The sequence below is a fragment of the Ranitomeya imitator genome, chromosome 3, assembly GCF_032444005.1.
Source record: "Ranitomeya imitator isolate aRanImi1 chromosome 3, aRanImi1.pri, whole genome shotgun sequence".
Lineage (NCBI taxonomy): Eukaryota > Metazoa > Chordata > Amphibia > Anura > Dendrobatidae > Ranitomeya > Ranitomeya imitator.
Window position 1 is genome coordinate 473,338,278 of NC_091284.1, and position 14,335 is coordinate 473,352,612.

Consider the following 14,335-nt stretch of genomic DNA (forward strand, 5'->3'; position numbering starts at 1 on the left):
TCAATGATCTGACAGTTTGCATAGCACTCTGTTAGATCACTGATCTTACTTACAGGGCTGCAGGCTTCACAGTGCCTGCTCTGAGCAGGCTCCGTGAAGCCACCTCCCTCCCTGCAGGACCCGGATGCCGCTTTCCATCTTGGATCCGGGCCTGGAGCAGGCTGGGAGGGAGGTGAGCAGACCCTCGCAGCAACGCGATCACATCGCGTTGCTGCGGGGGGCTCAGGGAAGCCCGCAGGGAGCCCCCTCCCTGCGCGATGCTTCCCTGCACTGCCGGCACATCGCGATCATGTTTGATCACGGTGTGCCAGGGGTTAATGTGCCGGGAGTGGTCCGTGACCGCTCCTGGCACATAGTGCCGGATGTCAGCTGCGATAGGCAGCTGACACCCGGCCGCGATCGGCCGCGCTCCCCCCGTGAGTGCCGCCGATCACGCTGGACGTACTATCCCGTCGGTGGTCATAGGGGCCCACCCCACCTCGACAGGATAGTACGTCCGATGTCAGAAAGGGGTTAATTTTCAATAATCTCTACATTCCTGTATTTTTTTCGGTCAAGATGGGGTGCAGAGTGTACATACGGTTTGTACACCACTCATATATATTTGCATATATAGTTTATTCATTGCTGGATCTAGTATATACTTATGTATACAGTTTCTTCACTGCTGATATATATTTGCATGTATGGTTTATTCATTTCTAGATGCTGGTATATACAGTTAAGTCCAGAAAAAATTGGACAGTGACTGAATCTTCGTGACCTTCAATACCACTATTTTTCATTTAAAATGAAAGAGTTGAGATGCAATTGAAGTGTAGTTTTTCAGGATTAATTGAGTTGAACAAAAATATCCTGTGATATGTTTATGAATTGCAATCATTTTTCTACAACACCTCCTCATTTCAGGAGCTCTAAAGTAATTGCACAAATTAACCTTTGCCGTAAATAAAATGTTCATTTTTAATGGTTTGTCGAGAATCTTTTGTAGGCAATGACTGCCTGACGTCTGGAAGCTATGGACATCACAATATGCTGGGTCTCTTCCTTTGTAATACTTTACCTGGACTTTAATGCAGCTGACATCAGTTGTTGAATGTTTTTGCGTCTTTCTACCTTAGGTTTTGCATTAAGCATGTGAACTGCATGCTTGACAGGGTTGAGACCTGGTCATTGACTCAGCATTGCAGAATATTCCACTTCTTTGCCTTAAAAACTCCTGAGTTGCTTTCACAGTATGTTTTGTGTCATTGTCCATCTGTACTGTGAAGCGCTGTCCTATCAATCTTGCTGCATTTGGTTGAATCTAAGCAGAAAGTATTGTCCTGTACGCTTCAGAATTTATCTACTTCTGTCTTCAGTCACATCATCAATAAACATTAGTGACCCAGTGCCATTGGAAGCCATGCGTGAACATGCCACCATGTTTTACAGAGGATTTGGTGTGCTTTAAATCATGAGTTTTTTTAAGCCTCCCCCATAATTTCTACTTCTTATCATTCTGGTTGATTTTAGTTTCATCTGTCCAAAGAATGCTTTTCCAGAACTCCGTAAAACAGCAGGCACGAGCTCTGATGAGTGAACTGCATCACTAATCAAAGCGCGGTGGCTGCTGGATGTGCGCACGGAGGTGGCGCAAAGGGGGGTGAAAAAGAAAAGTGGAAAACAGCAAGCACGAGTGCTGATCGGTGAAGTGCGTCACCAATCAACGCTGCTGCTGGATGTGCGCATGAAGGTGGCGTAAAGGGGGGTGGAAGGGAGTAAAAAGAGGGGGAAGGGGGATTGGGGCGGATGAGGAGAGAGATCGGGCAGGGATCAGGGATCAAACACTTGAAGTTGTCTCTCTTCTTTCTTCCTTTGCTCTTCCTTCATCTGGGAGGGGAATTGTGGAGGGGGGTAAAAATGGGGTAGAGGGGGATTGGGGTGGAAGAGAGATGAGACAGGGATCTTCTTACAGATGGCTTGTCTTCTCTGTCTTTTTTTTCTTCTGTCCTGTCTTCTTTCTTCTCTGTTTTTTGTTCTTCTTTCTTCAGCAGTGAGGGATTGTAGTGTCGCAGGCTTCTGTGGCACCTTAAGGCCCAGCACAGTGATTATCCAATAGCGTGACGGCTCTGCAGAAATCCTCAGCTACTAGGATGTGCAGCGCGATTACAGACAGGTCACAGAGCGGTCACACCGCTTCTGTGGCCTGTCATTTGTGCGATCAATGATGACATCGATCTCACCAATCGGAGCTGGCCCTTATGACGCTGGCGTTGCCAGGCACCAGCCTAGGATCGGTGCTCTTACATCTTCAATCCTAGGCAGGTCACAGCCAAGGTACAGCCAGGTTACAGCACGGTCACACGGCGGCTGTGCCCTGTGATTGGCGCGATCAATGTAATCGTTGATTACAGCTTATGATCGGTGCTCTTGGGAGCACCGATCCTAGGCTGGGACATCAGTGTTTCTGGCAATCTGATTGCCTGAAACACTGAGAAATGCTGTGATTGGCCGTTCAGAATTAAACAGCCAATCACAGTGATTGTGGTTGCAGGGTGACACCCCCCCAGGATGACGACGCCATCTACCTAGAGGTAAGATGACACCGGAATTTTAATGTGATCATCGCAACTTTGGTTGCAGTAAAAAAAATGACGTAATAATCTGTCCCTGGTCAAATAGGCCCAGAGCACATGGACGGATTACTACGTCTAATGTCAGAAAGAGGTTAATTACCCAAGCTCACCAGCGCTTTTTTTGCAGAATGTATAAAATTGTTGATTGGGCCACTTCTAACATTTCTACTATCTCTCTGATGGATTTATTTTTTTAAGCCTAATAATACTCTGTTTCTCTTCCATTGAGAGCTTCTTTGACTAAGTGTTGTGTTCACAGCAACATCTTCCAAATGCAAATGCCACACATGGAATCAGCTACACACTTTTTACTTTCTTAATTAATGATGGACTAACAAGGGAATAGCCCATGCAGCCCATTAAAGAGCTTTTTAGATAATTGTCCATTTACTTTTGATCATTTGAAAAACAGGCAGCTACATATTAAAGAGCTGCAATCCCTAAACCATCTGCACTTTAAGCCCAACTTAATTTCATACCTGTATCTTGAATATATTTTGGTAAAATGCTAAAACTTGTGTCACTTTCAAAATATTTCTGGACCTAACTATATCAATATATGCATGCGCTTTCTTAACTACTGATATCCATATGTGCGTTTGGTTTATTTATTGCCAGATACTTTGTGTGAATGGGTGGAAGCAGAAAACCTATAATCAGCCCGGATATCAACACAGCAACAATCAGGCTTTTCATCTTTCAACCATAAGGAAGTTGACCCTTGTGGAGCCAAGAAGCTTCTTTTAAAGGGAGCGTGTCAGAAACCTTATCCCGCTCCAAATCATTGATATGATTGTGAAGCCCTATAAAAGATACATCAGTTAATCCTTTTATGACCCCAAAGTGCGCTGCTCCAGCAGCATAGAAATCGCGCTTTGAAGCTGTGTCTGATTATTGCATTTAGGCGTCAAGATGCACTTCTAGCTTCTCAGCCTCACGCTGTATTTCCTACCTATCAGCATCCTATTCTGGTTGATTGACAGGTGATTTGCTCTGGTACATGGCCACTAACCTGTCAGTTGGGAGGGTGGAGCAAGGCAGGGAATACAGCATGAGGCTGAGAAACTAGAAGTGCATTGTTACGCCACAATGTACTAACCAGACACAACTTTAAAAAGTGATTTCTCACTTTGCGAATACTTTAGGATAGACCGGCTTATCTCTTAAAGGGCTACAAAATCATATACTTTTTTTGTGTGTTTTTTTTTTTTGTCGGGGGTTTTGACAGGTTCCCTTTAACAAGTCTCATAGCTCTCCACTTAGAGAACAGTCTCTACACTCAAGTTTCACCTGTCACACATGTATGACATTTTTCAGTGCACAAAATAAGACTTCACTGAATCATACACCCATCACATTACTGTGTTTGCCCAACCGTACCCTTAATAAACCGTACAGTAATTTATCAATAATTCTAATAAAAAGGCAAGTGAACACTTTTGACTAATTCTAACTTCTGTTTTGTTTAGTCATTTAAATGAAGAGGTAACATGCACATGCCCACAACTCGACAAACAATAGACTGTTAAGCCCCTATCAAGTTTAGTAAGCTATTTTTTCTTTTTTAAGAAAAATAAAAGTAGCATGCCAAAATTGTATATTAAAATGCATGTAGCAACCCGATGGCTAGCTTTAGACTCTAGTTTTAATTCCTAGATTATCTTGAATTTTAGTTTTCATTTTGGTTTGATTTGACTACTTTTCTGCAGCTACTATTCTATCTGCTTCCTAAAATTAGATTGTGGACCTGTTGGTTGAACTACATTCACAGTCTCCTATTACCCAAGTCAGGATAATCACAGTCAAAAGTCGTAAGAAAATAATTTAATTCAGTCAAACAATAATGAGAATTGCATTAACCGGATGTGGAAAGGAGTGTTTCAAAATCTGGTGAACTAAGTCCTTTCTTCCTAGACTAAGACCATGCGGTGTAAAACAAGAAGTAGAATCATTAGAGCCACGGTCACTTACAAGGCAGACAGTAAGTTTGATATTTCTTTAAACATTTAAAGCTACTTAGATGCATCCTTAGTTTTCAGCTGGTTTAAATTAAAAAGGTTTTTCCAAAATCATAATTTATTCCCTATGGAACTGTCGGGAATAGTCGGGGCAGTAGTTGTCTTTTTCAGACAGTATTAAAGACAATGAATTAAGTTGTGGTCTAGCATGTACACCTTCACTCAATACAGGGCTCTGCAGATCCTGGTCTCTGTGATCTAGAGACCCATCTTCTGGATTGCTAAGGGTGCCAGGAGTCGGACCACAAGCAATTAGTAAGCTTTATTAATGATATGGGACAACTTACAATTTTGTGAATAAGTCTTTAGTTTTGTAAGAGTCAAGGCTTAGAATATATATGTATGTATATATATATATATATATATATATATACATACACACACACACACACACACACACACACACAAAAAAGTATTTAGACAGCGACCAATTGTTCAAATTCTCCCACTTAAAAAGATGAGAGAGGCCTGTAATTGACATCATAGGTACACCACAACTATGAGAGTTAAAAAGAGAAAACAAAACCAGAAAATCACCTTGTCTGATTTGGCAAGATTTATTTTGCAAATTATGGTGGAAAATGAGTATTTGGTCATTAACAAAAGTTAATCTCAATATTTTGTTATATATCCTTTGTTGGCAATGACAGTGGTTAAACGTTTTCTGTAAGTCTTGACAAGGTTGGCACACACTATTGGTGGTATGTTGGGCCATTCTCCCATGCAGGTCTACTCTACAGCAGTGATGTTTTGGGCCTGTCGCTGGGCAACTCGGACTTTCAACTCCCTCCAATGGTTTTCTATGGCATTGAGATCTGGAGACTGGCTAGGCCACGCAAGGACCTTCATATGCTTCTTACGAAGCCACTCCTTCATTGCCCTGGTGGTGTGCTTGGAATCATTATCATGCTGAAAAAAACAGCCACATTTCATTTTCAATGCGCTTGCTGATGGAATGAAGTTTGCACTAAAAATCTCACGATACATGGCCCCATTCATTCTTTCATGTACACGGATCAGTTGTCCTGGGCCCTTTGCAGAGAAACAGCCCCAAAGCATAATGTTGCCACCCCCATGCTTCACAGTAGGCTGTTGTGAATTCCGCTCTTGGGCTCCCTCCGGTGGTTGTAAGTGGCACTTTTGTGAGTTCTGCTCTTGGGCTCCCTCTTGTGGTTTCTAGTGGTATGGTTGCTCCTTGGAGTTAGCTGTCATCAGCTGCCTCCACTTATTGTCCGCTATTTAAGTCTGGCTCTTTATTCAGCCTGTGCCACTTGTCAATGTTCCTAGCTGGATTCACATCTCTGCTTGGATTCTCCTGGTTTCCTGACCAGTTCTGCAAAGATAAGTTCTGGCTTTGCTAATTTCAGTCCACATGTTGTGGACTTATTGTTCTGTGCATTCTATATTTGTCCAGTTGTCAGTATGGATTTTTTCTGTTAGCTGGAAGCTCTGGGAAGCAGATTTACCCTCCACACCTTTAGTCAGGTGTGGAGATTTTGTAAACTCTGTGTGGATTGTTTTGTAGTTTTTATACTGACCGCACAGTATCCTTTCCTGTTCTATCTATCAAGCTAGACTGGCCTCCTATGCTAAAATCTGATTTCATTTCTGCGTATGTTATTTTCCCCTCCTCTCACCGTCAATATTTGTGGGGGGCTATCTTTCCTTTGGGGATTTTCTCTGAAGCAAGATAGGTTTCCTGTTTCCATCTTTAGGGGAAGTTAGATCTTAGGCTGTGCCGAGGGGTCTAGGGAGCGTCAGGTACCCCCCACGGCTATTTTTAGTTGCGCTGCTAGGTTCAGGGTTTGCGGTCAGTACAGATACCACCTCCTTCAGAGCTTGTCTCATGTTGTTCCTAAACCACCAGATCATAACAGTAGGCATGGTGTTCTTTGGATGCAACTCAGCATTCTGTCTCCTCCAAACACGACGAGTTTTTTGTTTCTACCAAACAGTTTTACTTTGATTTCATCAGACCATATGACATTCTCCCAATACTATTCTGGATAATCAAAATGCTCTCTAGCAAACTTCAGACAGGCCCGGGCATGTGCTGGCTTAAGCAGGGGGACACGTCTGGCATTGCAGGATCTCAGTCCCTGGTGGCGCGGTGTGGGTTACTGATGGTAGCCATTGTTACGGTGGTCCCAGCTCTATGCAGGTCATTCACTAGGTCCCCCCATGTGGTTCTGGGATTTTTGCTCACCGTTTTTGTGATCATTTTGACCCCACTGGGTGAGATCTTGTGTGGTCTTGTATGTCTTCTATTTTCTTTTATTGCTCCCACAGTTGATTTCATCACACAAAGCTGCTTGTCTATTGCAGATTCAGTCTTGCCAGCCTGGTGCAGGGCTACAATTTTGATCATTGTGGCCAAAGAGTTCTATTTTAACATCATTGATCCACAGAACTTGTTTCCAAAATGCATCACGCTTGTTTAGATGTTCTTTTATATACTTCCGATTTTGAATTTTATGGTGAGGACACAGGGGAGGTTTTCTTCTGATGACTCATCCATTAAGGCCATATTTGTGCAGGTGTCTCTGAACAGTAGAACAATGCACCACAATTCCAGAGTCTGCTATATCTTTCTGAAGGTGTTTTGCAGTCAACAGGGGTTCTGATTTGCTTCCAGACCTTATCTTGACCTCCACTGTTCCTGTTAGTTGCCATTTCTTATTACATTTCGAACTGAGGAAAGGGCAACTTGAAAATGCTTATAGTCTCCTGTTTTGTGAGCCTCCACCATTTTAATTTTTAAAGTGCTGCTAAGAAGAACTCATGGCTGCTGGTTTTGGCACAAGGTTAGAGGAGGCTGGGCTTTTATTAAGGCTGGTCAATTTGCATCACCTGGCCTTTTTGTAATGATGATAGTGAACAAGCCATAACCGTAACAGGCTAATTAAGGTCTGAAACTTTGGTCAAAGTTATTTGAGCACACAAATCTTCAAGGGTGCCCAAACTTTTGAATCGGACGATTTTTCCTTTTTGTAATTTTTTTTATGAAAAAAAAGATAATATATTTTTTTTTATCTAAAATACAAAGGAAATGTATCATCTTTAACTTTAGGCCTTTTAGAGATCATTTAATTTTCAACTTGTTCACAATAACAGTAATTTTGTTCAGGGGTGCTTAAGCTTTTATATGCCACTGTACATATATAAGCATGTAAATGGAAAGTTATAATTTCATTAATTCTTCTTAAATTTACTAATTGAAATACTTTCCCACAATTACTGTAGAATTCAGAGCCAGATGCAGTTGTATTATTTCAGTTTGTATTTTTCCTATTTATGACTATTAAAGTTTTATATGCATATATTTATCGCTAAATTACAGTTGGACATAATTGATTACCATTCAACAAATAGTAAGGTTGCACCATAATATACAAAGAAGTATGACTCTAGAACATTGAAACTGCATTGCTGCCAAAGGAAATAGGAAAAAATTGAAAAAAGTGCTATATAATATACACATAAAATATTTATCTACAAAAATTGCTATGAAAAAAGGAAGGTACTTCGCGCATAAATTGGCCAATGTATGTGAGCTCCAGGATTGAAAGTTGAGAGTTCAGTTCTCAGGTGATTTTGCATGTAAAGGTTGGTAAACTCTTAAAACATAATGCAATGACGACTTGTCTGATCTTCACAGTGCTCTATTTCTCAGACTTGAATAATCTCATTCACATCTTCACTCAAGTGTAGGTACAAAGAAGGTGTCCAATTCTCTATTAATTCCACACCACACTCTGTCGGTAATTGACCGCACCATGATTTTATATGCGCATTGTAACAAGTTTTATTCTGTGAGTATAATAAAAGCTTTCTTGCATCAAACTAATTTCCACAGAACTTTATTATCAGATGGATGTGTTCCTCCTCTATCCTAGTTTAGTGTTATATGGCGACTTTGACCACTACACCTGTCTTGCAGCCAAGCTACACTCAGTGCCGCTTCTATATCGCAGTACAATACAAGTGAATGGGGTCACATTGTGAATCCGGGGAATGTGATTGCGACAAGCAAGTCACAATAAAATCTAATGAGTTTGGACTTCTCGCAACACTGACATGTGGAGGAAGCGAGAGAACAGCCGCATCTCAGACTTCCAGCGGAAGACTCATTTGTTCGACAAACAATGTCACGCGATCCACAGGAGAGCCTGCACCGAAATCACTGGAATGGCGCTGAGGGTGAAACATAGGGATTGAGAAGGGGTTGTCAGAGTAGTGGCCAACCTCTTTAATTTAACTTTTAAGTGTAGCCAAATTAGCTGTGCTGCTGCACTGGGACTTTTTACCAGGCTTTTTATTGTTTTTGCTAAAAAAAAAACCATCTACTCACCATTCCTTGTAGTTTTTATGGTATTGTTTGGAAAAACACTAACATATTTGGTTATATTTTGAATATATATTGCTACACATTGCAGGAAAAAAATCATTCACATGAACTATCACATATTTGTATTGCGGTACTCAGGGGTTCTTACGTGTCAAAAAGGGTTGGAAAAATACTTTGCAATATATATACAGTTTTAGATTGAATTTCTTGCTACACATTCCAGGAAAAAAAATATAATTTACACGCAACTATAATGTAACAGCACTTCATTTTTTGGAAGAAGTTGTGGTCAGTTTCCAACTCTTACTCAATACAGAGCTTTTAGTGTTTATGATATGTCATGTTACTATGTACAATTGCAATTTCCTGTAGACAATATACAGCTGACAGACTACAGCAGGGCCTTTATTAGGAGATATTTTTTATTTGCCCTTATTTTTACTTCTAGTAAAGCTCTACAAAATGAAATCAAACACGTCTAAACGGGAAGAAATGTCAATTTTACCCCATGTTTACATGGCAGGCGGTGCACATGTGTCTGTGCACATCGCTACATTACACTCCTTCAATCTATCAGGAGCTGGTCTGGGGTCAAAATTTCAGATTCAGCTGGGAACCCTGATGAGAACATCTGCAGTTGTAAGGATAGGTACACACAGGGAGTTTTTGCTGTGTTTTTTATGCAAATTTTCAGCTGCTTTTTACAGTACCAGTAAAGCCTATGAGATTTCAGAAATTTCGTGCACAGACAAAACTCACAGCTGAGGGCTGGAACCCCCAGTTGTCAGCTTCAGCAAGGATACTTATCAAGAATAAAGGGGTCCTCACGTTTAAAAAAAAAATAAAAAATTTCAATAAATAATTTAACTAAACGGCGTGCCCCCCCCCCCCTTCATTTGTGACAACCAGCCTTGCTAAAGCTCACAGCTGGGGGCTGGTATTCTCAGGCTGGTAAGGGGCCATGGATATAGGCTCCCCCAGCCTAAAAATAGCAGCCCACAGCTACCCAGAAAAGGCGCATCTATTAGATGCGTCAATTCTGGCGCTTTGCCCGACTCTTCCCACTTGCCCTGTAGCGTTGGCAAGCGGGGTAATAAGGGGTTAATGTCACTTTGTTATTGTAAAGTGACATTAAGCCGACTTAGTAACAGAGAGGCGTCAAAAAGACACCTATCCATTACTAATCCTATAGTAATTAAAGGGTTAAATAAACACACACACATGTGGAAAAATGTCTTTTAATGAAATAAAACACCACACAGTTTTGACCATATTTTTATTGTTCTGCCATTCCAAAGCGAAGCCCTCAATCTTCTGTAATAAAAATAAAATAAAAAAGCAAAAGTATACTCCCTGATCTGTCGCAGTCCAATATACAGTATTGAGTGTCCCACACAGTATCTGGGGGAGATAAAGCTTACAACCAGGAGTGATGCTAATGCGATCGCTCCCGGCTGTAAGCGACTGGGTAATGAATGGGCAGGCTCAGTAACGAGCGGTGAAGTCACCGAGCCTGCGCTCCCTGACAGCCTGATCTATTCTATCAATCTATCCTATCAATCTATATTCTATCAATCTATCCTATCAATCTATCTATTCTATCAATCTTTCTATTCATTCTATCTTCAGGGAGTTGTGTTTTTTCTCTGTGTACACTCTTTATTTGCATGCACAAAAAGAAAAAAAAAGCTGCAAAAAACGCACCTAAACCTGCATTTTTAGCGCAGCTTCTTTCCTGCCAAGATGATCAGGTTTTGCTGCAGAAAAAAAAATGAAGGACGGAAACCATGGGTGAGCTGCTTCTCCATAACACCCTGGCACTTTACAAACACATCGTGTCCCAGCTCATAAGTGTTGTGCTGTGTACATTGCATTGTACTCACTTGCAGGTCAGGGGCCTTAGCTATCTCCTCGTCCTCAGTTCAAGGAACAGCTGCACACACAACAGGCGACACCCGGTTCGTTTTAACAAGTTCAGCTTTACTGGACAGTTCAAGTACATCAGTCTTTAACACACAGTATTGGGTACAAAACACTCCGAATCTTGTTCCAACAACACAGTACATTTCAAGCATTTGCTTATGTTCAGCTGCTTCACCCTTTCGTTGGCCACTCCACTCCCGAGGAGATCTAACTGGAACCGTACAAGCTTTTCCCTCCTTTTCTTCTCTTGGATGTCTCCTGCCATCCTCTTAGCCTTGACTGTGTCCGGGTCCAGGGGTTTCTCCAACACATACACTTGCAGCCATGGTGTCAGGGCCGCTTCCTGAATGGGCACCTCTTTGGGGGCCTGTCAGGTACTCACCGTCCATTGTGCCATCAAGGAGTTCAGACATTCAGCCCAGCTGCAGGGACTCAGCCACACTGACATGGCCGCTTCTATCTTGGGATCCGGCTCCTTACTTGGGACCTCTGGTGGGATCCCTGGCTTCTACAGTCCTCCCGGCCACACCTCCTCCAACTGCTGCACCAGCTGCCACTTCCATTCAGACTTTTCTGGTCCCCCACAATGCGCCACACCATACCGATGACTGTATCTCTCTCGAGTCACTCTAAACCACTCCATGACTTTGCTGCTCCTTCTTAATTTTCATCAGCAATAAGCATATTACGCTTACTATGCCTATCACTGTTTAATCTGCTCTATGTCCTAAACTCTAAACTATATCTTATACTTATCCTACACCTGAATCATCAGTACGTATCACATTATACTCTGCAACATTACACTCTATACATTTGACATGTCACCATAAAGCACAATAAAAACGTATTACAGTATTCATACTACACAATTGTTATCTTAAGGAACATTTGTCTTAGGCTACTTTCACACTTGCGTCCGTACGGGTCCTGTTATGGACCTGGTGGTTAAGAGCACCCGGAACGACCTGATGGTTAAACTCACACAGGACAAGCTCTGGGAAGTGGGAACTCTGCTGACCGCAACCCCTAATCCTGTCACACAACTAGAAATAGCCGTGGAGCGTACCTAACACGACCTAGACGCCTCTTCACAGCCTAAGAGCTAACTAGCCCTAGAGATAGAAAATAAAGCCTACCTTGCCTCAGAGAAATTCCCCAAAGGAAAAGGCAGCCCCCCACATATATTGACTGTGAGTTAAGATGAAAGTCACAAACACAGAGATGAAACAGGTTTCAGCAAAGGGAGGCCAGACTTACTAAACAGACTGAGGATAGAAAAGGTATCTTTGCGGTCAGCACAAAAGACTACAAAAAACCACGCAGAGTGTGCAAAAAGACCTCCGCACCGACTCACGGTGCGGAGGTGCCACTCTGCATCCCAGAGCTTCCAGCTAGCAAGACAAAATCATGATAGCCAACTGGACAAGGAAACAATGAACAAATAATTAGCTAGCAGTGACTTAGCTTCTGCTGGAGTAGACAGGTCACCAGAAAGATCCAAGAGCGAACTAAACCAGTACAAGAACATTGACAGCTGGCAAGGAGTAACGATCTGAGTGGAGTTAAATAGAACAGCCAGCCAAAGAATAAACCATCACCTGTGGAAGGAACCTCAGAAGCAGCAGCTCCAGTCACAGCCACCAGAGGGAGTTCATGGACAGAACTCGCCGAAGTACCATTCATGACCACAGGAGGGAGTTCGAAAACAGAATTCACAACAGTACCCCCCCCTTGATGAGGGGTCACCGAACCCTCACCAGAGCCCCCAGGCCGATCAGGACGAGCCAAATGAAAGGCACGAACTAGATCGGCAGCATGAACATCAGAGGCAAAAACCCAGGAATTATCTTCCTGACCATAACCCTTCCACTTGACCAGGTACTGGAGTTTCCATCTCGAAATACGAGAATCCAAAATCTTCTCCACCACATACTCCAACTCCCCCTCGACCAACACCGGGGCAGGAGGATCAACGGAGGGAACCATAGGCGCCACGTATCTCCGCAACAACGACCTATAGAACACATTATGGATGGCAAAAGAAGCTGGAAGGTCCAAACGAAATGACACAGGATTAAAAACTTCAGAAATCTTATATGGCCCAATGAAACGAGGCTTAAACTTAGGAGAGGAAACCTTCATAGGAACATGACGAGATGACAACCAAACCAAATCCCCAACACGAAGTCGGGGACCAACACAGCGCCGGCGGTTAGCGAAACGTTGAGCCTTCTCCTGGGACAATGTCAAATTGTCCACCACATGAGTCCAAATCTGCTGCAACCTGTCCACCACCGTATCCACACCAGGACAGTCCGGAGGCTCAACCTGCCGTGAAGAGAAACGAGGATGGAAACCAGAATTACAGAAAAAAGGCAAAACCAAAGTAGCCGAGCTGGCCCGATTATTAAGGGCGAACTCAGCCAAAGGCAAGAAGATCACCCAATCATCCTGATCAGCAGAAACAAAGCATCTCAGATATGTCTCCAAAGCCTGATTAGTTCATTTGGTTTGGCCATTTGAGGATGGAAAGCCGGAGAAAAAGACAAATCAATGCCCATCTTAGCACAAAAGGACCGCCAAAACCTCGAAACAAACTGAGAACCTCTGTCCGAGACGATGTTCTCCGGAATGCCATGCAAACGAACCACATGCTGGAAAAACAATGGCACCAAATCAGAGGAGGAAGGCAATTTAGACAAGGGTACCAAATGGACCATCTTAGAGAAGCGATCACAAACCACCCAAATGACCGACATCCTTTGAGAGACAGGGAGATCTGAAATAAAATCCATGGAAATATGCGTCCAGGGCCTCTTCGGGACCGGCAAGGGCAAAAGCAACCCACTGGCACGAGAACAGCAGGGCTTAGCCCGAGCACAAATCCCACAGGACTGCACAAAAGAATGCACATCCCGTGACAAAGAAGGCCACCAAAAGGATCTAGCCACCAAATCTCTGGTACCAAAGATTCCAGGATGACCCGCCAACACCGAACAATGAACCTCAGAGATAACTCTACTAGTCCATCTATCAGGGACAAACAGTTTCTCCGCTGGACAACGGTCAGGTCTATCAGCCTGAAACTTCTGCAGCACGTGCCGCAAATCAGGGGAGATGGCAGACAAAATTACCCCCTCTTTGAGAATACCCGCCGGCTCAGGAACACCCGGAGAGTCAGGCACAAAACTCCTTGACAGGGCATCAGCCTTCACATTCTTAGAGCCCGGAAGGTACGAAACCACAAAATCAAAACGGGAGAAAAACAGCGACCATCGAGCCTGTCTAGGATTCAACCGTTTGGCAGACTCGAGATAAGTCAAATTTTTGTGATCCGTCAAGACCACCACGCGATGCTTGGCTCCTTCAAGCCAATGTCGTCACTCCTCGAATGCCCACTTCATGGCCAACAACTCTCGATTGCC

The 14,335-nt window shown here is 43.0% G+C and overlaps 1 protein-coding gene across 3 annotated transcripts in view; it reads left to right on the forward strand.

The window, feature by feature from the left end:
* LOC138672158 (uncharacterized) overlaps positions 1-14,335 on the forward strand; it is a 152,961-nt gene that overhangs the window by 24,515 nt on the left and 114,111 nt on the right. Inside the window, exon 1 of one of the 3 annotated variants that reach the window (XM_069760174.1) lies at positions 4,558-4,599. The exons of 1 other annotated variant lie outside the window; for it this stretch is intronic. The gene's annotated coding sequence lies outside the window, so the exon portion shown is untranslated. Of the gene's footprint in view, positions 1-4,557; positions 4,600-4,837; positions 4,892-14,335 lie in introns of those variants that run through there. One more of the 3 variants, XM_069760177.1, reaches the window with a different exon arrangement.